The 24,981-nt window shown below is 53.9% G+C and overlaps 1 protein-coding gene across 1 annotated transcript in view; it reads right to left on the bottom strand.

The window, feature by feature from the left end:
* LOC119104853 (H/ACA ribonucleoprotein complex subunit 1-like) overlaps positions 1-24,981 on the bottom strand; it is a gene marked incomplete in the record, with an annotated part of 53,720 nt that overhangs the window by 24,352 nt on the left and 4,387 nt on the right.

Below are 24,981 nucleotides of genomic sequence, written 5' to 3'. Positions count from 1 at the left end.
CGCTCGGAGCCTGCGCCCAGCCCAGTCTGTGGCCTGCCCTCGCGCGCAGCCAGCGCTGCTGTCTGCCATGCCACGGTGGCCATGCCGTTCTCGCCTCCCCGCAGCACCCGCCCGCAGCCTGCTGGTGCTGGTCTGCACAGCGCTGGCCGGCTACCAGTGCCTGCAGCTGCTGCAGCTCTTCCTCAACGAGCCCGTGTCGCTGTCGACGTACTACACGCCGACGCAGGCCATCTTGCCGCCCGCCTTCACCGTCTGCGCGGCCCCGCAGAGTCCCCGAGAGCGTACCCTGACGGCGGAGGCGGTCTGGAACGCCAGCATGCCGCTGCAGCGGCTGGTGATGTCCTGTGAGACGGGCTGTCGCCCGTCAGCCGGCGCCACACCCGGCAGCCAGTTCACCGCCGCGCCGGCCGGCGTCTGGTACTCGAAGGTGACGTACGGCCGCGTTGTGTGCCACACCTTCACGCCCAACGTGACCTGGGGTCAGCTGATGTCCATGCGGCCCGATAAGGGGGCGATGCTGCAACTGAGACTGCGTGTCGGCCTGAGCACGTCCGTAACGTGGGATCACAAGGTCTTCGTACATCCGCACCGGCGTCCGGTCTTTTCCAGCCTGGGTATACCGACGCTGCGACGCGACCCGCTGTTCTCGGTGAGCCGCTGCGACGCGCTGAGTCTGCGCGTCTCCTCGCGGGTCCGCCAACGCCAGAGCCTGCGCCGCGCGGCGTGCCACTCCGCCGCCGGCTACGGCTTTGAGACGTGTGCGCTGCGCTGCCATGATGTCGCTATGCTACGCAACAAGCGCCGGTGCGCCTCTTCAGCGCACGGAAGCCGACCGGGCAGCAGGTCGAAGCGGGGAAACTGTTTCTACAACATGACGAAGGCGGAGGTCGCGTCCGGCGAGCTGCGCCGCCGTTGTCGCTGCCCGCCCGCGTGCCGCACGCAGCGGTACGACGCAGATGCGATGGTCAAGGTCCGGCGCCGCCAGCCGTGCGTCTCGTTGCTCCTCACCATCGCGATGGGTCAGACGCCGGAGCAAGTGGACGTGGAGTGGCGCTCGTACCCGCCTGTGGCATTCCTCAGCGATGTCGGAGGCTATGTCAGCCTGTTGCTGGGAGTCTCGGTCCTGTCCATGGCGGACCGTCTTGGCGCGGCTTTGGTGCTCCGCCGGGCAAGGCTTGGGCCTGCGGGGCGAGGTAGCGGCCAAAGCCGAGTCGTCACTGTTGGCCCGTGAATTCGGCGCTTCATCGCGATGGCTTTTGGAGCTCTGCTCGGTGACCTCAAGTGACCTCATACACTTGGGCACGATCATTTCCTTCTAAGTCAGCACAGGGGGCCGGTCCTTGCATATGCGGTCCGTAGCATGGTTTTGAGAAAACATAGGTCCCCTTAGCTGCATCCCCTATTGTAACGTCTAAGAAGCTTAAAAAAACAACACAGTTTTCTATTTGACAGTGCAAAACAAGAAAGATCGTGCGTTTTCAAAAAAGTGAAATGTTTTTTGTTAAAGACGTATGTTTCCACAAGTAACTATTTACAAGCGCTAATTAGAAAATGTCCAAGCCTTTTCCGAAAAGCTGTCCTTCGGATTACCCATCGCTTTTGTGGGCCTCGGTCATTGTGCACGCGCTGCTCCACGCGCTGAACCGGCGACAGGCGGTTGTCGCTTATCATGTTGAACACACGGAAAGGGAAGTGGTGTCATGTTCAAGGTCACAGGGCGATGACCAATGGTGATGTTGAAACACAGTAACTTTGGTGACCTTGACCAGGGCTCTGCTGAAACTTTCACCGCTGTAACATGCCTAATCTTTTACTTTTTATGCATTTAATATTTACGTATATTTAACAGAGAAACAATAATGAAACATGAAGGTTTTTAACTCACCGAGCCGATGACTTCTTTGAACGTGCATAGCCTATTTACGTGACCTTGAGGTCTTGTGCCACCGTTATGTTATCTGACCTTAAACACCGATATTAATAAGTGGTGAGCCCGGTGGCCAGAAATACCCACTACAAGGCAGCACCAATAAACAGTGGTAGGAGGATACGTTCATTCAAACCATACGGGCAGGGGCAGCCGACCAGGCAGGGCAGCGGTGGATACCCACCACATCGTCGGGCAGCGGCCGGGGAAGCGGACAGGGCAGTGTTTGGTTTGGACGGGGTTGACAGCCAAAATCACAAAGCACCAGCTAAGTATAGCGCATGGGTTAGTCATGCAGATAAATAAGTTGGCTTCAAGCTACTGCACAACAAAAGTCCCCCATTCCGGCTCAAGGGTGGTCCCAAGGATTTCCAAAAGGCGGATGTCATTAACGGGGGGGGGGGGGGGCGAACTCAATGCAAGTATCTCGTGTGGCGGAGAGCTAAGGTGCCAAGAGCCACGGCCGAGGGGTCCAGAGGTGCCAAGACCCATCGTACCAAGAGCCAAAAGCTAAGGTGCCAAGAGCCAAAAGCAAAGGCTCAAAAGCTAAAAGCTAGATAGCCAAGAGGTGCCAAGAGCCAAGAGTCCAAATGTGCCAACAGCCAGGGTGCCAATAGCCAAAAACTAGGTGCCAAAAACTCAACAGTCAAGAGCAAAGGTGCCAAGTGTCAGGAGTAATCGTGCCAAGACGTGCCAAGAGCCATTATGGCAATAGATGCCAATAGGCGCCAAGGTTCAGGTGATAAGAGTCAAGTGCTAAGAGCCATGGTGTAATGTGTCAAGAGCCAGAAACGAAGAGCCAAGAGCAAAGAGACAAAGTGTCAAGAGCCAAGAGCCAAGAGCCAGATCTAAGGTGTCAACTGCCAGGAGGCAAGAGCCAAAGCGAAGAGCTAAAGTACCAAGAGCCAAGGTGCCAAGAGCCAGGAGCTATCTATCATCACCAACAGGCGAGGCCCCGCCCTGCACCTCAGCTGCACTGGACGGCTGAAGTTTGTGACACGGCACGGGCCTTATTTTGCCGGATACGGTCACGCCGTGGTAAGAAAGGAGGCCCTCTTCGGACGAAGAAGAGTCCTGCTTCACGACCAGCAGCAGGCAGGGACTGGGGAGGCCCTTGTTCTGATCGACAGAAGGCTCCAGATGTATAGGAACCCATGCTTCACACGCAGGGATTGATAATGCATTAACACACGCACTGCTTGCGCCGCACAGTCCGGCGCCAAGCACGTGAGCACACGTCCGGGGTCAACGTCCGACGTACAGGTCAACACAATCTGTCAATTTGGCGTTTCTAGCTTCGTTAGTTCTCGAGATCTAAGATCGAGATCGAGGGGGGAGCAAACTGGCCCCCCACCGGAGCGAAGGGTGTGCGGCCGGCCTCCCCCCCCCCCACGGGCGAGTGTTAAACAAGCATACTCCGAGATGGTTAAAGAACACGGACTCACGGCTGAGTCACACGAACTTGCGGCTGAGGCACACAGACTCGCGGTTGGATCACACGGACTCACGGCTGGAGCGCATGGACTCACGACTGAGACACACGGATTCACGGCTCAGGTCAACAAACTCACAAAAGATGGGAAGACTCTTGTTTCATTGGCCCTTCGAGCTATAACAAGAACTAAATAAGCCAAACCGAACAGAATCACTCAATGTTCTTAGGGACATTGGATGCGAGTGGATGCTCGGTTGCAATCGCTAGCTTTCCATAATTTCGAATTTTGCTCATCGTGGTGCCAAACACGTAATATCACGAGCTGTATAATTGATGTGTTGTGCTTGTCAACTTCTGCAGCAGAAACGAAGCTTTCCTGATGAAGCCTGAAATGCTATTGAAACGTTGAAGTCCTTTATGTCATGTAAAAATGAATGCGCGTAACATGTGGATGTCATATAGTTACAGGCATGTATGTACATTCCATGCATTTTCCATCTGTTTGGTTTAATGTACACTTGTTTTCTGGTTACCATTCATCTTGTAAGAAGCCCCATTGAAGGCCAGTGCAGTGCAACGTAGACGGTCGAATGCAAGCAAGCCGTCGGCTTATTGCCTAGCCCTAATTTCTCGCGGCAGGCATTTCTGTCTTTCTAAATCAGTTCTGATTTTGCAAAATTCCGACTTACCAGCTGATTACGTGGATTGAACTGATAAGCACATTGCTATTTTTTATGGATGAATTTCTGGGATTAGGGCTCACGCTAATCAGTGCTTATTGTGTGAGCCCTGAGCCCCACCATTCGATAGTGCAATTCCAGAACAACGGCAGAATTTGGTGGCGAAAGTTAAACGTGCCACACTGCTCGGCAAGGTCCGTCCTGCCCTCTGACGTCGCCTGACCTTTAGTGCGGCCACTGCCACCGACCGCAGGCCATACTCGTCAACGACAAATAGCGAGCGGCTAAGGCGACTCGAACCATTCTGCCACGGGTGGGTGGATCGGAAGGCGGGCGCTCCAACGAACTGAGGCAACGGGACGGACAAAACCCGCCATTCACCGGCCAACGCTCTAGCATTACAAAAGTGTGTCGTCTTACGGACACCTGGACCGAAAGCCGCCGTGTACTGAGCACACATGAACTGTCCATGCCTTAGATTGCACCTTTCGATGCGTGAATTCATATCGGCACTAATGGCGGGGCTGGTGCACTGCTCAGCCAGTAGTCCGCCCTCGCGCGGATCCGGCGCCCAGCTCAGTCTGTGACCTGCCCTCGCGCGGATCCGGCGCCCAGCTCAGTCTGTGACCTGCCCTCGCTCGGAGCCTGCGCCCAGCTCAGCCTTGTGACCTGCCCTCGCGCGGAGCCAGCGCTGCTGTCTGCCATGCCACGGTGGCCATGCCGTTCTCGCCTTCCCGCAGCACCCGCCCGCAGCCTGCTGGTGCTGGTCTGCACAGCGCTGGCCGGCTACCAGTGCCTGCAGCTGCTGCAGCTCTTCCTCAACGAGCCCGTGTCGCTGTCGACGTACTACACGCCGACGCCGGCCATCGTGCCGCCCGCCTTCACCGTCTGCGCGGCCCCGCAGAGTCCCCGACAGCGTACCCTGACGGCGGAGGCGGTCTGGAAGCCAGCATGCCGCTGCAGCGGCTGGTGATGTCCTGTGAGACGGGCTGTCGACCGTCAGCCGGCGCCACCCCCGGCAGCCAGTTCACCGCCGCGCCGGCCGGCGTCTGGTACTCGAAGGTGACGTACAGCCGCATTGTGTGCCACACCTTCACGCCCAACGTCACCTGGGGTCAGCTGATGTCCATGCGGCCCGATAAGGGGGCGATGCTGCAACTGAGACTGCGTGTCGGCCTGAGCACGTCCGTAACGTGGGATCACAAGGTCTTCGTACATCCGCACCGGCGTCCGGTCTTTTCCAGCCTGGGTATACCGACGCTGCGACGCGACCCGCTGTTCTCGGTGAGCCGCTGCGACGCGCTGATTCTGCGCGTCTCCTCGCGGGTCCGCCAACGCCAGAGCCTGCGCCGCGCGGCGTGCCACTCCGCCGCCGGCTACGGCTTTGAGACGTGTGCGCTGCGCTGCCATGATGTCGCTATGCTACGCAACAAGCGCCGGTGCGCCTCTTCAGCGCACGGAAGCCGACCGGGCAGCAGGTCGAAGCGGGGAAACTGTTTCTACAACATGACGAAGGCGGAGGTCGCGTCCGGCGAGCTGCGCCGCCGTTGTCGCTGCCCGCCCGCGTGCCGCACGCAGCGGTACGACGCAGATGCGATGGTCAAGGTCCGGCGCCGCCAGCCGTGCGTCTCGTCGCTCCTCACCATCGTGATGGGTCAGACGCCGGAGCAAGTGGACGTGGAGTGGCGCTCGTACCCGCCTGTGGCATTCCTCAGCGATGTCGGAGGCTATGTCAGCCTGTTGCTGGGAGTCTCGGTCCTGTCCATGGCGGACCGTCTTGGCGCGGCTTTGGTGCTCCGCCGGGCAAGGCTTGGGCCTGCGGGGCGAGGTAGCGGCCAAAGCCGAGTCGTCACTGTTGGCCCGTGAATTCGGCGCTTCATCGCGATGGCTTTTGGAGCTCTGCTCGGTGACCTCAAGTGACCTCATACACTTGGGCACGATCATTTCCTTCTAAGTCAGCACAGGGGGCCGGTCCTTGCATATGCGGTCCGTAGCATGGTTTTGAGAAAACATAGGTCCCCTTAGCTGCATCCCCTATTGTAACGTCTAAGAAGCTTAAAAAAACAACACAGTTTTCTATTTGACAGTGCAAAACAAGAAAGATCGTGCGTTTTCAAAAAAGTGAAATGTTTTTTGTTAAAGACGTATGTTTCCACAAGTAACTATTTACAAGCGCTAATTAGAAAATGTCCAAGCCTTTTCCGAAAAGCTGTCCTTCGGATTACCCATCGCTTTTGTGGGCCTCGGTCATTGTGCACGCGCTGCTCCACGCGCTGAACCGGCGACAGGCGGTTGTCGCTTATCATGTTGAACACACGGAAAGGGAAGTGGTGTCATGTTCAAGGTCACACGGCGATGAACAATGGTGATGTTGAAACACAGTAACTTTGGTGACCTTGACCAGGGCGCTGCTGAAACTTTCACCGCTGTAACATGCTTAATCTTCTTACTTTCTATGCATATAATATTTGCGTATATTTAACAGAGAAACAATAATGAAACATGAAGGTTTTTAACTCACCGAGCCGATGACTTCTTTGAACGTGCATAGCCTACTTACGTGACCTTGAGGTCTTGTGCCACCGTTATGTTCTCTGACCTTAAACACCGATATTAATAAGTGGTGGGCCAGGTGGCCAGCAATGCCCACCACAAGGCAGCACCAATAAACAGTGGTAGGAGGATACGTTCATTCAAACCATACGGGCAGGGGCAGCCGACCAGAATGGGCAGCGTCGATGGAGACCCACCACATCGTCGGGCAGCGGCCGGGGAAGCGGACAGGGCAGTGTTTGGTTTGGACGGGGTTGACAGCCAAAATGCGGCCGAGTGCCCAAATCACAAAACACCAGCTAAGTATAGCGCATGGGTTAGTCATGCAGATAAATAAGTTGGCTTCAAGCCACTGCACAACAAAAGCCCCCCATTCCGGCTCAAGGGTGGTCCCAAGGATTTCCAAAAGGCGGATGTCATTAACGGGGGGGGGGGGGGGGGCGAACTCAATGCAAGTATCTCGTGTGGTGGAGAGCTAAGGTGCCAAGAGCCACGGCCGAGGGGTCCAGAGGTGCCAAGACCCATCGTACCAAGAGCCAAAAGCTAAGGCGCCAAGAGCCAAAAGCAAAGGTTCAAAAGCTAAAAGCCAGATAGCCAAGAGGTGCCAAGAGCCAAGAGTCCAAATGTGCCAACAGCCAGGGTGCCAATAGCCAAAAACTAGGTGCCAAAAACTCAACAGTCAAGAGCAAAGGTGCCAAGTGTCAGGAGTCATCGTGCCAAGACGTGCCAAGAGCAATTATGGCAATAGATGCCAATAGGCGCCAAGGTTCAAGTGATAAGAGTCAAGTGCTAAGAGCCATGGTGGAATGTGTCAAGAGCCAGAAACGAAGAGCCAAGAGCAAAGAGACAAAGTGTCAAGAGCCAAGAGCCAAGAGCCAGATCCAAGGTGTCAACAGCCAGGAGACAAGAGCCAAAGCGAAGAGCTAAAGCACCAAGAGCCAAGGTGCCAAGAGCCAGGAGCTATCTATCATCACCAACAGGCGAGGCCCCGCCCTGCACCTCAGATGCACTGGACGGCTGAGATTTATGACACGGCACGGGCCTTATTATGCCGGATACGGTCACGCCGTGGTAAGAAAGGAGGCCCTCTTCGGACGAAGAAGAGTCCTGCTTCACGACCAGCAGCAGGCAGGGACTGGGGAGGCCCTTGTTCTGATCGACAGAAGGCTCCAGATGTATAGGAACCCATGCTTCACACGCAGGAATTGGTAATGCATTAACACACGCACTGCATGCACCGCACAGTCCGGCGCCAAGCACGTGAGCACACGTCCGGGGTCAACGTCCGACGTACAGGTCAACACAACCTGTCAATTTGGCGTTTCTAGCTTCGTTAGTTCTCGAGATCTAAGATCGAGATCGAGGGGGGAGCAAACTGACACCCCACCGGAGCGAAGGGTATGCAGCCGGCCTCCCCCCCCCCCCCCCCACGGGCGAGTGTTAAACAAGCATACTCCGAGATGGCTAAAGAACACGGACTCACGGCTGAGTCACACGAACTTGTGGCTGAGGCACACAGACTCGCGGTTGGATCACACGGACTCACGGCTGGAGCGCACGGACTCACGACTGAGACACACGAACTCGCGGCTGAGGCACACAGACTCGCGGTTGGATCACACGGACTCACGGCTGGAGCGCACGGACTCACGACTGAGGCACACGGATTCACGGCTCAGGTCAACAAACTCACAAAAGATGGGAAGGCTCCTGTTTCATTGGCCCTTCGAGCTATAACAAGAACTAAATAAGCCAAACCGAACCGAATCACTCAATGTTCTTGGGAGATTGGATACGAGTGGATGGTTGGTTGCAACCGGTGGCTTTCCATAATTTCGAATTTTGCTCATCGTGGTGCTAAACACGTAATATCACGAGCTGTATAATTGATGTGTTGTGCTTGTCAACTTCTGCAGCAGAAACGAAGCTTTCCTGATGAAGCCTGAAATGCTATTGAAACGTTGAAGTCTGTTATGTCATGTAAAAATGAATGCGCGTAGCATGTGGATGTCATATAGTTACAGGCAGGTATGTACATTCCATGCATTTTCCATCTGTTTAGTTTAATGTACACTTGTTTTCTGGTTACCATTCATCTTGTAAGAGGCCCCATTGAAGGCCAGTACAGTGCGACGTAGAGGGTCGAATGCAAGCAAGCCGTCGGCTTATTGCCTACCCTCAATTTCTCGCCGCGGGCATTTCTGTCTTTCTAAATGAATTCTGAATTTTGCAAAAGTCCGACTTAGCAGCTGATTACGTGCACATTGCTATTTTTATGGATGAATTTCTGGGATTAGGGCTCACGCTAAGCAGTGCTTATTGTGTGAGCCCTGAGCCCCATCATTCGATAGTGCAATTCCAGAACAACGGCAGAATTTGGTGGCGAAAGTTTAACGTGCCACACTGCTCGGCAAGGTCCGCCCTGCCCTCTGACGTCGCCTGACCTTTAGTACGGCCGCTGCCACCGACCGCAGGCCATACTTGTCAACGACAAATAGCGAGCGGCTAAAGCGACTCGAACCATCCGGCCACGGGTGGGTGGATCGGAAGGCGGGCGCTCCAACGAACTGAGGCAACGGGACGGACAAAACCCGCCATTCACCGGCCAACGCTCCAGCATTACAAAACTGTGTCGTCTTACGGACACCTGGACCGAAAGCCGCCGTGTACTGAGCACACATGAACTGTCCATGCCTTAGATTGCACCGCTCGATGCGTGAATTCATATGGGCACTAATGGCGGGGGCTGGTGCACTGCTCAGCCAGTGGCCCGCCCTAGCGCGGAGCCGGTACTCAGCTCAGTCTGTGACCTGCCCTCGCGCGGATCCGGCGCCCAGCTCAGTCTGTGACCTGCCCTCGCTCGGAGCCTGCGCCCAGCTCAGTCTGTGACCTGCCCTCCCGCGGAGCCAGGGCTCAGCTCAGTCTGTGACCTGCCCTCCCGCGGAACCTGCGTCCAGCCCAGCCTGTGACCTGCCCTCGCGCGGAGCCAGCGCTGCTGTCTGCCATGCCACGGTGGCCATGCCGTTCTCGCCTCCCCGCAGCACCCCGCCCGCAGCCTGCTGGTGCTGGTCTGCACAGCGCTGGCCGGCTACCAGTGCCTGCAGCTACTGCAGCTCTTCCTCAACGAGCCCGTGTCGCTGTCGACGTACTACACGCCGAAGCCGGCCATCGTGCCGCCCGCCTTCACCGTCTGTGCGGCCCCGCAGAGTCCCCGAGAGCATGCCCTGACGGCGGAGGCGGTCTGGAACGCCAGCATGCCGCTGCAGCGGCTGGTGATGTCCTGTGAGACGGGCTGTCGCCCGGCGGCCGGCGCCACCCCCCGGCAGCCAGTTCACCGCCGCGCCGGCCGGCGTCTGGTACTCGAAGGTGACGTACGGCCGCCTTGTGTGCCACACCTTCACGCCCAACGTCACCTGGGGTCAGCTGATGGCCATGCGGCCCGATAAGGGGGCGATGCTGCGACTGAGACTGCGTGTCGGCCTGAACACGTCCGTAACGTGGGATCACATGGTCTTCGTACATCCGCACCGGCGTCCGGTCTTTTCCAGCCTGGGTATACCGACGCTGCGACGCGACCCGCTGTTCTTGGTGAGCCGCTGCGACGCGCTGAGTCTGCGCGTCTCCTCGTGGATCCGCCTACGCCAGAGCCTGCGCCGCGCGGCGTGCCACTCCGCCGCCGGCTACGGCTTTGAGACTTGCGCGATGCGCTGTTACGACGCAGCGATGATGAGAAACAGACGCCAGTGCGCCTCTTCCGCGCGCGGAAGCCGATTGGGGAGCGATTCGAAGCGTGGCAACTGCAGCTTGAACAAGACGAAGGCGGAGGTCGCGTCCGGCGAGATGCGCCGTCGTTGTCGTTGCCCGCCCGCCTGCCGCACGCAGCGGTACGACGCAGATGCGATGGTCAAGGTCCGGCGCCGCCAGCCGTGCGTCTCGTCGCTCCTCACCATCGTGATGGGTCCGACGCCGGAGCAAGTGGACGTGGAGTGGCGCTCGTACCCGCCGGTGGCATTCCTCAGCGATGTCGGAGGCTATGTCAGCCTGTTGCTGGGAGTCTCGGTCCTGTCCATGGCGGACCGTCTCGGCGCGGCTTTGGTCCGCTGCCGGGGTGGGCTTGGGCCGGCGGAGGGCGGCGGCGGCCAAAGCCGAGTCGTCACCGTCGGCCCGTGAATTCGGCGCTTCACCGCGTTGGCTTATGGAGCTCTGCATGACGACCTCATGCAACCTCATGCACTTGGGCACAATTTTTTTTTTTAAGTCAGCACAGGGGACCGGTCTGCCATACGTCACCCGTAGCATCTTATTGGAAGGCATTAACCCCATTGTTTGCTTCAAAGAGACGCTTAAAGAACACTGCAAGATTTTAGTTAACAGCTCAAAACAAAGCAAATCGTGCGTTTTTCAGAAACTTTGTCTATTTAAGAAAGGCGTATGCTTCACAAGCAGCCGTTTGCCAACGTTAATAAGAAAATGCCCAAACGTTTTCGGAAAAGTGTAGACCCCGGTCTTCGTGCACGCACAAGCCCACGCGCTGAACCGACAACAGACGGTCGTCGCTTGTCATGTTGGACACACAGGCGGAAACACAGTACTTTTGGCGACCTTGATAAAACTGTACAGAGACCTTCACCACTGTGACGTGCCCACTCGGGCTATATTTTGGTACTGGCAATGGTTAGGCGCTTTAAACAGAGGAAAAATGATGACCTTTGAAGATTTTCGACTCACGGAAGCGATGATTTCTTTGAACATACTCAGCCCGCTGGCGTGACCTCCTTCAGGGTTTGTTCCGAAGTCATGCTATCTTACCTTAAGCACCGACATGAACCAGCGCCAATAAAAAACGGCGAGAGGATGCGTTCGTTCAAACCAGTTCAAACTAGTTCAAACAAAGTTCAAACTATACAGGCGGGGGCAGCCAATCAGCATGGGCGGCGTCGGTTGACACCGATGACATCTCGGGGTGATTGCGCGCTTGAGGTGGGGCGAAGAGCCAAGACACGGCAGAAGGCCCATGTCATCTGTGCTGTGCTATATCAAACATTGACATTTGTGATACAATTTGAGCCTTTTGAATGTCGTACGATTTGGAACCTTGGCAGCATGTTTCTTGCAGCTTTGGAAGGGTTTTTTAGCTGTTTTACTCTTAATGTGCCTCGTTTAGCAAGCAAGATAATTGGACAGCCCAATAGAACATTTGCATTCAGTTCTTTGGCCTGATAGAACATATCACGTGCCACATGCGTTAATGTTCACCAATGTGCATGTCGTGAAGTTTTAAAGAGCTGTGCAACGTCATCTTTCCCATGGTCATAGCATGATTAATTCTGGATGCCACAGGAGGGTCTTTGATGGGTCAATTTGACTCCAACGACCTGATTTGGTTTTTCAAAGATTGTCTTCATCACATTTCAGGCCCATCTACCCGATGCACGTTGACTGAAAGTTTCGATGTCGTTTTTCCTTGGCCAAAGCTTGCTTAATTTTCGGAATCTTAAGGTTGGTTCCGGGGCCCACCGCGGTTTAAAAGTGAAAGCCCCCATAAGGTAGGGCATAAAACAACAAAATATTCCTCCCACTGTTGGGCAGCGGAAGAATTCGACATGACTGCTCGCCCCCCCCCCCCCCCTAGTAGTCACCAGCAGCAACAACACCCGTGGTTGCCCAGCCGCGGTTGACGCATGGACCGCGTGGTAGGCCAGGCATTCTTGTTTATTATTCCACCTCGCTGTCCCGGCCCAGATCTGGAGCTGCCAAATCTGTCAGGCGCTGCCAGATCAAACCGCCCCGCGTGCCCATCGGTACACAATCAAAGTTGGTGGGCAGGCGCCGACTCCCAGCGTGTTCTTTATTGGTGGTTGAAATATTTAACAGTGACTCACGCCTGGTTAACATGACTGCACACTTCTCAGCTGTACGCTGCCATTTCAGGCCTCCGCAGCTGGCTGCTATCAACGCGATCGCTGGCAGACACTTCAGGCTCGTGTGCCTGTGTGATCAACTCCTGCTCGCAAAGCCGTGGTCAGTAGGGTGTGTCATCAGTAACAAAACTAAGTGAGACAAAGAAATTCCTTGGCGCAAGAGCCCACAAATACACGGCATAGCAAAAGTTCTTCCCAAAACCTTAAATTCGTGAGGCGCAGGTCGATCGAAATATCGCCGTAAACCAGTGCCCGGCATTGCAGTCACCCGAGGCTGGGCGGCGTCCGCTGCCACAGGTAACACCAAGCCGTGGGCGTCAAGCGACACAAAATACCTTTGCGTATAGAAATGACGCTGCCGAGCGCTCCTTAAGCCGTCGTACAAGAATGTCCCGGTCTTAGGTCTAATATGCGGATCAGGCATTGCCCGATTGATGGCGACTTGGCAGAAGCTTTATGTGGTGTTGAGTATGAGCTCGTTGTACGAGTATGTTAGCTAGTATTGCTTTATACTTTCACTTCTCTAAGATAACTCGCGCGATGCAAACAAAACTATGCATAGCACATGACTTAAAATATATCGTCTGATGTACAACTTAATACATACAGCAAGTTCTGCAACCTGCACCACGGGCGTAGAGGGGGGGGGGGGCGGTAGGGTGACCCCATGCGCATCTTGCTCTTTGCCGAGCCTGTGTATTCGATGCACCGGCCCCAACAGCAACGTGTGGCTCCGTGTGGGTCATGTTTTTTTTCTGCCTTCACGGCCGTCGGAGTAGAGGATGGTGAAACCTGACTTATGGATTGCTTCAAAATTTTAACGAACCGTCTTTCTTCTCCCTCTGTCTCTTGCACAGCTGATCTTTTTAGTATCTACGGCATTTGATTTCAAGCAGCCAGTCCGTCTCTGCTGTCTTGTTGAAAGGCGTTGATTTTGATTTCATTTGATTTGATGGCATTTGATTTCAAGCAGCCAGTCCGTCTCTGCTGTCTTGTTGAAAGGCGTTGATGGTAGCAGCAGCGGCCCGATTCGAACCACCGTAGCTGTCAACCGCCAGAGTGGTGTGAGTCAGGTCGCTAACGCTATAATCTACATTGGCAGTGATCTCAACCGGAACGAACTATCGGTGTCGACGCCACCTTCTACCATGTACGGAACCGTGTAAGAATCTCGGCTGACTCACCAGCGCTAAGACCACTTGGTCCTGGAGCAGACTCGGGGTCAGTGCTAGCAGCCAGTGCTGGCTCAGCAGGCGGCGCCGGCTCAGCAGCCGGCGGGGAAGGCGACTCAGGTTCAGCAGCAGACACCGCCTCACTGGCGGCCGAGCCACGACACCCCTGAAGTTGTCTGGCCATGCTCCGCACCTCGCGGGCCTCCCTAGTCACAATCGTATCCCGGTCATATGACCCCAGGTCAGGACCGGGAATGGAAAGCTGCACTGAAGTTTGCACTTGCATTCCGCGACATCAAAAACCTTGTTGAACTTCGCGGTGGCGGCGTTGCTGTGACACTCTTTCTTTCTGTAATTTCTTGCTGATAGGTCTGTTGGGATGATATCAATCCCTCTCGATCAACTTTGTCACGCATTTTAGGTCTTGAACAGGGATCGCTTCGTTGGTCCACAGTTCCCCGGTTTCTACCGTCGCGGTCTTGAAGATGGCATTAGTGAGATTCCTTTTCGATTCGCTCAGCCACCTCACGTAGCTCCAGGCTTTCCCGCGGTCGGCAGTTGGTGGTGGGACAGCGGAACCGGGTGGCCTATCACAAAATGTTTTCTGCGCGACCGTTTAGTCTTCGGCATGCTTATGCCAGTACTTGTTCGAAAGAAACATTTCAGTGCCAGCAAAGCTAAACTAATAAACCCATATCTCCCACGCAAAAAACACACAAATTGCAAATCAGCATTACAATGAAGCGCTAGCAATAACAAACTTGAACCTAACCCGGTCTGCTACAGCATTCTCATAACTGCGCAGCTTTGGGTTTTACCAAAAATAAGTTGCTTCTTACTAAAAAGTCAGCTTAAGAGCTGTTTGGTAATGCTGTATCAGCAGTGTGGAAAGTGGCAGCTTTGAGGCGTACTAGATGATGACCCCAGTGAGTAAAATAGGTGGCGTTTGTATCAAATACGGTTTTCTTGACCTATGAAAGAAAAACTACTCGCGACCCCCTAATATCAACGTTGGTGAGGTACGACAGACCTGAATGTTTATCATTAAGCCGTGTGCCAAGGAAAAACTTTGTCTCAGCTGATTCCAAGAGATTCCCCCCTCGATGACACACCCTCGCGGTCAGAGCATTCAAAATAAGCGCCAGAGTACACTCGGCTGACAACTGTCGCACGGGTACCGCTTTTGCTGCATTTCGAACTTGAATTCATTTCGTCCAAGGTTGCATCGAAAGACAGTGCGAGATATCTAGGATTTTGAAATTCGAAGCTAACTTTCATACATGAGAGCTTTTTAACAGTGTTTTGTTTCTGGTTCAACCATTTCGTCCAGAAAACTACATATATATATATATATATATATATATATATATATATATATATATATATCGAAAAGGCGCATTCTTCCCAAACTGGCTTGCCTCTCCCTTCTTAAGAGCACCGCGACCATAACCAGGTATAAATAATGATGCTTGTGGTGGTGACCTTTCCTCAAAAAGGTCGATGCCAGTCTATTCTACCCGCTACCAGAAAGCAACCCGGCCACTACCTCCGCAATCTTCGAAGGCCAGCCAGCGCGATCGGCACGGGGGGAGGGGGGAGGGGGAGGGGAAGCTGACCGATAGCGTGACGAGGCGGACCCGCCGGCCGACATTGCCGACAGATGAGGTCACCCTCGTGCCGTGTTTGACGTGCGGCCGGTTTGACATCGGACTGACGGTATCATACGGACGGACCCGCTCGCCCTGCGGCGTCCACAGAACTCGCCGCGCGGCACGCCGCAGCCCCCCTCGCCCCCGTCGGGGGGGGGGGCTGTGGGGGAAACCAGACGCGTTTGTCTGCGGGGCGTTCGCGATAGCGAGTACAAGTGCGCAGCGGTTTTTATGCGGGGGGGGGGGGGGATAACACACGGACGCAGTGCCCGTCTTCCAACACAGTGAAAAAGTCATATTGCCAGGCATCGCGATACAGCAAATATTTGTCCGATTGCAATCGCAATATTTGTCTCAAACAGCGTTAGCGATGAAGTGGTGCTGCACTCGGTCTTTCGAATGGCGAGCAATACATAACTATGCGTCAGCATACACAGACACATGTCCACTGTCATGGTGGCGTCATCGATTGGGCGAGGTGGGCAGCGGCCTATCGTGTCGCTCGACGAGGTGTGCAGGCATGCATGTTTGTCCATCCCAAATGTGTACGATGCCCGTCGAAAGTCATGATAGGACCAGGCGCATGGGCGACGACAATAATGCGGTCAACAGACTCGGTCATGACCAATAACGAAATATGATCGAGGGAGCCCCCACTCATAAATGAATCGGGTTTGGTCACGGACGATTGCGCTGCTGAGAGACCCCTATCGCGAATGCGCTGCTGAGAAACCCCTATCACGATTGCGCTGCTGAGAGACCCCTATCACGATTGCGCTGCTGAGAGACCCCTATCACAATTGGACTGCTGAGAGACCCCTATCACGAATGCGCTGCTGAGAGACCCCTATCACGATTGCGCTGCTGAGAGACCCCTATCACGAATGAGAAAAGGCCGAAAAACGGAAGCATCACAAGTGGTTAAGACCCAAAATACGAAGGTAGTATATCTGGTAGCCGAGAGGCCCTACAGAAGCGCTACCCTGCAAGCCATCTTCAGCCCTACAGAAGGGGGCTTATTCGCACACACATTGTCTCAACTCACCGCACACACACAGTCAATCTCACTGACTTTGAAATGGAGGTCCACTCATAAACGAGAAGAGGCCCCACATTCTGTAACGGCCGGTGATCACGTGTGGTGGAGAGCCGGGGGAGGCCGCTGACCTACTAAGAGGAGGCCCAGGCACATTGGGGGGGGGGGGGGGGGGGGGTCGAACCCGCGGTTCGGCAGGAGATCTCCTCTAAGTGGGAGGTGCCTAGCATGACGCGGAGCAGGTCACTGTCTCGACTGATCGCGGTCCCTTCCGATCAAAAACATAGCTCATTACAAATATTTAGATAATGTACGCGGTATTTTTATGTTCTTTCTCAACCTCCGCGAGCGCATTCTGTCATACAGCTTCAATGCCTTCTATGCGCAGGTGACGGAAGTAATCAAAAGTCACGTGCTTTCGTTTCCAAAAACGGATATTCTTCTGCGTCTTAGAAAAGTGAGAGCTGACTGTGTGTGGAAAAACCTAGGGGGTTTTACCATATTTGCTTTCCTTACGACACATATGTACGCACAATACGTAATGCGTTACGAACAGCCACAACCATAATTAGGACCGGAGCGCATTGGAAGGCCCTTTGGTCTTGGGAACTCCAACAAGATCTCAGGACCCCTTCCCCGTTCTCCGCAAAAGGAGCACCTGAATGGAGCGCGCAGCAACAGCGCAAGTACCACGTGACAACTCATGCGGGACAGATCGCTGAGACTGAGGGAAACTCCCAACCTTGCAGAGGCCGCTTATCCGACAGCGGCTTAATGGAGAAGTGTCTGCTCGCCCTTCGAATAAGTCTACACACTCCTCCCCGAGTCAAAGCATTCGGTAGAATAATGCTTGCACGGTACGTGAAACAATGTCTGTATAATACTTGAAATCACAATCGTACAATGATCACAATAATACGGGTGCAATACGTGAGATAATATTTGTACGAGTAATAAACACATTTGTGCGCTGTAATCCAACTCATTTTCTAAACACAAGTGCGTCTCTCTCTCTCTCTCTTCCTCTCTCTCTCTCCCTCTCTCTCTCTCTCTCTCTCTCTCTCTCGCACACACTCTCTCTCTCTCTCTCACACACACACTCTCTTTTTCTCACCCTCACTCTCTCTCTCTCTCCTCCATCGGACAGCAACTCTCCCTTACCTCAAACTCATTTAAAATATAGCTGCAGCCATCCAACCATTTCGCGATCGGGTATTGTTTTCTGCCACTCAGAGACCTACGGAGTATTCCGATGCTGAACAAACGTTCGTTTTTAGAGAACGCATGGGATCGTGATCGATCTCTCAAAACGTACGAGGCGGCAACACGTGTTCTACCGGCGCTTGGAAAAAATCGCACTTTTTCAAGGCGATGGGGTCACGTGCGCTAGGCGATAACGACTTGAAGTTTTACTTTGGTATTACAAGTTGCCATTTCTCGGCGCAAAGCATGAAGAGAAACGAGTCAGACCGCCTCAACAGCCTGGAGGGTTGCTTCTGCTTTTGCTATATTGTCATTCCGCGAAAGCCAACGACACGAAGGCACTCGAGTCACTCATGTCTTGTTTGCAATCGGCCCATTCAGCAGCGGTGACATCCAAGTGCGTCCATTCTACTCCACAACGTAATGGGTCGCGTGCTCTCGGTTCTGACGGACGCGCAGTGGCGCAGCTGACGGCGGTGGGGCCGGGGCTCCGGCGACCAAGTCCCTGACCTTTTGCCCCCTGCACTGCCGAGGACAGACAAGGTCGCTATCGATCGCTAGTCCCGATCAGATTCACAATAGATAGCGCACGGTCCTGCTTATTCGCGATAAGCCGGCGGCGGTGAATGCAGCCGCCCTGAGCAGTCGCTGCCAATGCCGGCGCCTTGTCAGCCTGACCGCCTGGGCATTAGGTGCAATGAGCGATGGTATGGTGCTGCATTGAGTTTCTGCTACCTGACAGTGGGTTCCTTGGGCCCGATCAGCGGGCGCAGCAACGCGCTTTTCAGTATGTGCTGGATGTTTGGCTGGTGTGGCCCCGTGGGGTCGCAGCCATCGATAAGTCTCCGTGTTGCGAGAAGCCTGATCCAACCATTCTACCAGAGAAATTCTGGCTCAGTGGTCAGTTTGTGCTTCGCAAGAATATTTCGGCATACCACTACCGTTCCATGTTAGCCTGACCTTCCCGCCCAGTTGTTGATTGGCAAGCTTTGACCCATGACACGGCGGCGCTGTTTTGGAACGTGCGCTCACATGCCCGCCATGCGCTGAGGTCAAACGCGACAGCCATGTGGCAGCAATGAAGGATGACGTCATGGACATGGGACGCTGGGTCGCTCAAAGGGTGCAACGCGCCGGGTTGACGATACGTTCAGCATGGCCATTTGCGTGCAGTTGCTGTGCACTAGTGCTGGTGTAATGGGAGTGTTTGCTGGCACCGTGCCAACATCCGCATCCAAAGATCCTGTATTCAGGTCTTTGTGCAGCCAGATTGCATTCGCCACATGCAGTTGTCGTAAGACACTTAAACGCAGCTAACAGCCCATTACAAAGCCCGTCTGAGATGTGCACGATTAGCAGCAAAGCCGCGAGGGCGCCGGCATTGCCGGGCGCCAGTTGGAAGAGCACCAAAGAACACACGAGTCTGAGCTCTGATGACGAGGCCGGAAGACATGCGCATGCTCGGACGATGCATTGCGCTGATGGCTGAGATGTTGCGAGGCCAGTGTGTGCAGCGCGGGCTGGGGCAACCGAGAGGGAGAGGTCGGGTCTCCCGACATTTTTCCAGATCTTGTTTTCAGGTCTTCAGGTCATCTTCCAGGTCTTTGGGAAACATTAGCTTAAGCATTTTGCACACCATAGTGCACCTCTCCTTGTCATCTGTGGAGAGATCTCCAGAGATGATGCAGTGCGCGTTTGCAGTGATCGCTGGTACCCCACCTATGCATTAAATAGGTACCCATCTCTCGGTTTTGACGTTTGCTGTGACGGCCCAGGCGCGGATAAACGCTTTTCGCTCCCGGCGCGGGCGCGGCGAATCTGCCATGGTTTCCTGCTATTGCTGATGCTGGTGGACTCCTGGCTTTACAAATTGCAGACAGCAGACATTGCAAATCTGACGTCAGTTGGTCAAGCCTTACGAACTGCCAACGAAATCCCAAACCAACGCACGTTTACCACTTTTTCCAAATAGACAGCTGGAAAGCTTAAAGCCATGTAGCATGAGCCCACGACAGTCGCCGCAGCGAACAGCGAGTCATGCTCCCCGCACATTCCGCCAATTTCGCCCGGATGCAAATCCGGCGAGCCGGTCCACTGAAGCCCATTTCCCTGCAAAACCTGTTCTCTTCCAGCTGCCAGCATGTCCTCGGGCGCTTCTGCTCAACACAGCGGCGGGGGTACGTGGCCCGCAGCCGAATGGCTAATTACAAGAGCCATTTCGTGATTTACGTCTGCAATCTGTAATGGTTTTACTGCGTTAGGTGATGAGCGTAAGAGTTTTATTCCTGTACTTGTTGCGTAATATCCGGAAAATGGCATGCGGTGTCGAACTTTTTTTCATGCACGATGCAGATATGTCGCAGTGTTTAACTTAGCTCACTAACTCGATTTTGATTCCAGACAATTAGGTTTTGTATTCGACGGTGCTTGGGCTGCAGCCACGTAACTCCCCTGGTATGGTGCATGCTGATTATGTAACTGAACAGAGCAATATGCTGAAGGTCCTTTCCGTACGAACCGTTTTGAGCACGTGGACATAAGCTCTCTTCGACGAAAGCGCACAGCATGCATGATATTTTAGGCGTGCTGTAGTATTTTTGGTGAAGTTGCAAGGAACCTGATAACTTTCCGATGAAAAATGCGACATTGTTTACTGCGAATTCTTACATCCATTGAGATATTGTTATCATCAGTATTTGAAATAATGCGCTGGAAGAAGATGCTTATTTACATATGCGTTGAACGCATCTTTAGAATTCCTTGAAGAGCCGTAACACAATTTCCCACCAAACTAAGTACCAACACTAAATAAGAAACTCTTCGTCTAAAAAGCAACGCCCAACTCAAACAGATAATGATCTACGGAGGCTCTATGAATCAGATTTTTTAAAAATCACAACGCACGCCTAACCACATCTAACGTACACGTTTGAACGTGTTTGCGGTTGTTTTTAGAACGTTGGAATCTTAATTCGTGCATTAGTTTATGTGAAGATTAGCATGCGTACCAATCTCACAAGCGAGGGGCTCGTTTGCTCTGTCTCCCCTGAAAACGAGCCCGATCGCTGGTGTTTTAAAGACGGGCGCTCGCCTGGGCTCGTTCGCCAACAAACCTTGCACTTGAGGCGATGGAAAACAGATTTAAAATGTGACTGGATAGGCAATGTTTCTCGTACAAAGCCCCATTAGCGCCATAGTTATGATGACGCGATAGAAGTGATATAACACGCCGTGTGGAGAAATCAACCTGCAGGTTTATAAATGTTCTGTAAACGCATGATGCATGATCAGACTGGTCACAATAAACGCACGGAAAGAAACACGCTTGCTGCGAACGAAGTCATGGGCCTTCCGATAAGAGTCTCAGTCACGGCATTTCTTTTCTTTCACAACGCGCACCACCTGGCGTGGCGTGAATCGTGACCCAGCGCCGGGCCCGCGGCCTCCGCGGCCCCACGACTCAGAGTAGTTCGGCCACCTGCCGAGCGTGGCGCTAGTGTGCGCCGCCCAGCCCGCAAGGAGCGGCGGGGTACCACGTCCGACAGCACGACAGTGGCTGGGTATGCGGTGAGGGTGCGGGTGTCTCCCTGTGAGAAGTGGCGCGGCGGTGGTGCGAGGCGGTGAGAAGGCGAGCGCGAGGGCCGTGTCGCTGAGCCGCCGGTGCCTCGCAGCGTCTCGCAGCGCTTCGCATCGACGCTTCGCAGCTCGGCGCAACCCGACGACCGTTGTCGTGCGTTTGGACCGGCGACGAGCTTGCGGACGCGGCCGACTCAAAACAAACCCGGCGACGACCTCCCGACCGAGCAACCGCCAACCAGCTAACCAGCCAACCAGCCAACCGACCCGCCGCCATGAAGTACCTGAGCATCCTGCTGCAGCGTAACGATCTCAGCGTGCCGTGGGGCTTCGAGATCGCCGGAGGCTGTGACGCCGGCTTTCCGGTCACAGTCTGCAAGGTAGGGTCGACTGGAGGGGGAGGGGAACGGAGGGGGCTGACCCGGCGCTGTCGACAGGAAACGGGCCGCATGCCACCGCCCGGGGGGGGGGGAGGACGGAGGGGGGGGGAGGACGGAGGGGGGGGGGGGGCGTGACTATGTGCGCCGCTGGCTGAAGTGGTCAACGTTGCAGCACAACACGCGGCAATTATGGGTAATTCACCAAGGCGGATGCAGCGATGATTTGTCGCTGCGATTTCTCCCGCCTTTCTTTGCAAGGAAAGGCCTGAAGGTGCGTGGTTTATATCCATTTTGTAGTGATGTATGCCCACTGTACTGCCTTATTGCTTTCTCTACATGATAATGCAATGTGAGTCTGAACAGCAGGCGCGCGGAGACAGTGTCCGATGTAAGGTCGCTTTTAGCTCACTTCGGAATATCAAGCCTTGAAGGAGTAAGCAGGTGTTTCCACATTCGTACGGAATTTTAAATTAGAAAAGCCATCTAGAAGACCTTTTGGTGCAGTTCACGACTGTGCCTGTCTTGAAATATAAGCCCCTCTAGTTTCTGAGCTACGCGCCCGCGAAAGTGTAGTATTATAAAGTACAAAGTATTTCGGTGAGGGTATTTCAAAGTCATTTTGGCATCCATGACGTCACAATAACGTCACTGAAGTCCTGTCATACCATAAGCCATGCGGCGATGAAGGCTACGAAAAATATATTTGTCGAGGGTGTATACCTACAGTACGATACGATGTTATACCTGGCGTTCGTCAGCGAGATTTCCAGATATCACGGCCGTCAATTGGCTTGCAATCAGCGTAGTGCAAGGTACGATGACGTGATCGAACAATGGCGTATTGAGCAACTTGTTTACTTAGCAGAAAATTGTGCTGTCTAGGGCAGACTTTTCCACTAAAAAATAAACGAATAATTGTACGTGAGATTAGTTGATCATATGTCATGATTTTCATTGTCTTCAGATGTGGCGCATTCCCTTTAAGCTACTCGCTTGTATTTAATTCAGACGAATTTGGCTATATTTATAGACAAACGCTGACCTCTTCCTTTTTATTCTTCAGCGTTCAGTGTCCGCGTATGGAACCGAACGCTAGAGTATGGTGTGACCACTCGACATCCACCATTCACCACCTTCCCATCCCGCCCCGTCCCGTCTGCCTGACGTAAATAGAATAATAAAATATGTTTTATCGGCCCAACGCCGACTGGCGCTCTATCCTCAAGCCTGACAAGCCTACACTGGTCAGCGGGCGATCGAACAGGAAAAGGTTTAAAAACAACACCCCTTCACTTACATTGTGAAACTGTATCGCCAGCCATGAATCTCGTCAGAAGTCAATGGCCTTGTTAAAAGAACGGATTAACGCAAGTATTGCCGGCGTCAAACGTGGTAGTGTCTTTACAATCTTTTTCGCCTGGCTTTTCGCCGTGTGACCCCTATCGATGGCTCCTTCTTACCCCGATGGAAATTGTCTGTGCTGCTTGTACCTTGGTTGCTTCCCATTCACCGCTGAGCCTTCACGGTGCTCCTTTGCGTCGATTCTTCACTTATGTCTGCCTTCTTTCTTATCGCGCCTCCTCTCTTGGTTTTATCAGGTCCCTCCATTCAGAGAGGATCAGAGGGAACACAGTGGAGACATGGGGTTGTAGAGTGGTAAAGAACTAGGCCATTTGTTGTACCGTTGTTGGGTTTTTTTTTTGTTGCAATTTCTTACGGACATTTAGTTACCATGCGCTCCAGTCAAAACCTACCCCCGTGACATTCTAAGTTGTAACACCGGGTTCGCCACTAGCTTATTGTATTCCATGGGTTAGCTCGCAAATGTTTGCTCGACTTCGACTGTTTCTGTTTGGTCTTCAGTACCAGCGTCGCCTTTTTTACATGACGAAAATTCACTGAATTCATGAAAGCTGCCAACTAGCCGCGAACCAGCTGAATAAGGATGTACCAAGCGGCAACCTCAACATTACCGCAACCTTGATTTTCATTCCATTTTTCACTGAACTTGCCTTATTCTGTGAAAGGCATCCTTTCAGAAACGACTCAGGACAACACAGAGGTTGCTTGTCCACGGCGTGCGCAGATTTGCACCTCCACTGCGGAATCCGCGCGACAACATTGTCTTCGTCGCGGCAATTAATTCCGAGTTGGCCGACGATAGCAGCTGGCGACCCCCCCCCCCCCATCCGGCGGATGCATCGCATGGGGGGGAGATGTTTCGATATTTGGCAGCGGGAGGTTGCCCCCCCCCCCCCCAACGCGGTCAATTCTGGGACGCCGCGCGTGGAGCGCTGCTTGCGGAGCTACGCGTCTCCTGTCTCTGACATCGCGCCCGGATGCGCAGGAGTTCAGTCTCTGGCACCGACGTAGTGAAGTGAGTGCCGAGAACGCCTTTGGACGCATTCTGTCGCCACATGTGGGCTCCGGGGTGCTGTTTTTGGCATGGTCCGCGGACCCCAGGATGCTTTGGGAGTGCTTTGAGTATGAGTATTCCGAAGACATGGACTCGGGGTGACCGTCTTTCGCATACCAAAATCTCAGCATTTTGCATGCAACACAAAACATTTTGCATTTGCATACAAACATAAAAACACCATTATCGGACGGACCATCTTTTGCATAATGCCGAGCGTGGTCTCGTGCATACAAAAAGCATGTTCCACTTGCATGCTGGTGGATACAAAACAAAGCGGCCTATAAGAAACTCTGAGTTCAGTGTTTTATGCTGAGCATAGACCTTTGACATGTTGGTTAAGCGATGTGTAAGTGCAAACATTGGTTGCACGGATAGCACTTGACGTTTCAAACTAGGCTTATCATCACAAGTTGTTGAGCCAGTATCTGCTGGTGTACTGTACAGTACCTGCTACACCAGTACCTGCCGGTGCACTTGAGGTCAACAGGCTAGCACCAGAACCCTGCTCTCGTGGCGCTGGCCCATCTGCAGCTGAGTCCTCCCTTATTAACAAATGCCTGCAGGGAAACGTTATCTCTGGTGCTTTGGATGTGTATCAGAGAGGCATGAGGTACGTGACAGTCGGGGAATAAACAAAACTGACATTGCAGAGTTGATAGATGCTGATCACTCTGTGCCCAACACTGCACTTTCGAAGTCTCGTATTCACCAGTTACTGAACAGCAGTAAAATCCCATGTCCTCGACTCGACGCGGTCGAGACCGTACGTGATCCATGCATGGATCCCAACGATGCAGAACCACAGCTGCCGCGTCGCTTCCGTGCAATCTTGCACCGGCACGCCTCTGGGCCGCATCTGTCCCCGGCCGCCGCCCGTCCCCTCCACGTGAAAGACCCGCGGTGCAGCCGCACCCCTGCCCTCCCCCGGACGCCGCTTACCCAGTCCGGCACGGTGACGCCGCGTACCCCCAGTCCGGCCACGGTGACGCCGCGTACCCCCAGTCCGGCCGCGGTGATCCGCGTGTCCCAG

Source organism: Pollicipes pollicipes, unplaced genomic scaffold (assembly GCF_011947565.3).
Source record: "Pollicipes pollicipes isolate AB1234 unplaced genomic scaffold, Ppol_2.1 Scaffold_6052;HRSCAF=7182_pilon_pilon_pilon, whole genome shotgun sequence".
Lineage (NCBI taxonomy): Eukaryota > Metazoa > Arthropoda > Thecostraca > Pollicipedomorpha > Pollicipedidae > Pollicipes > Pollicipes pollicipes.
This window is presented reverse-complemented; position numbering and strand designations above follow the sequence as displayed.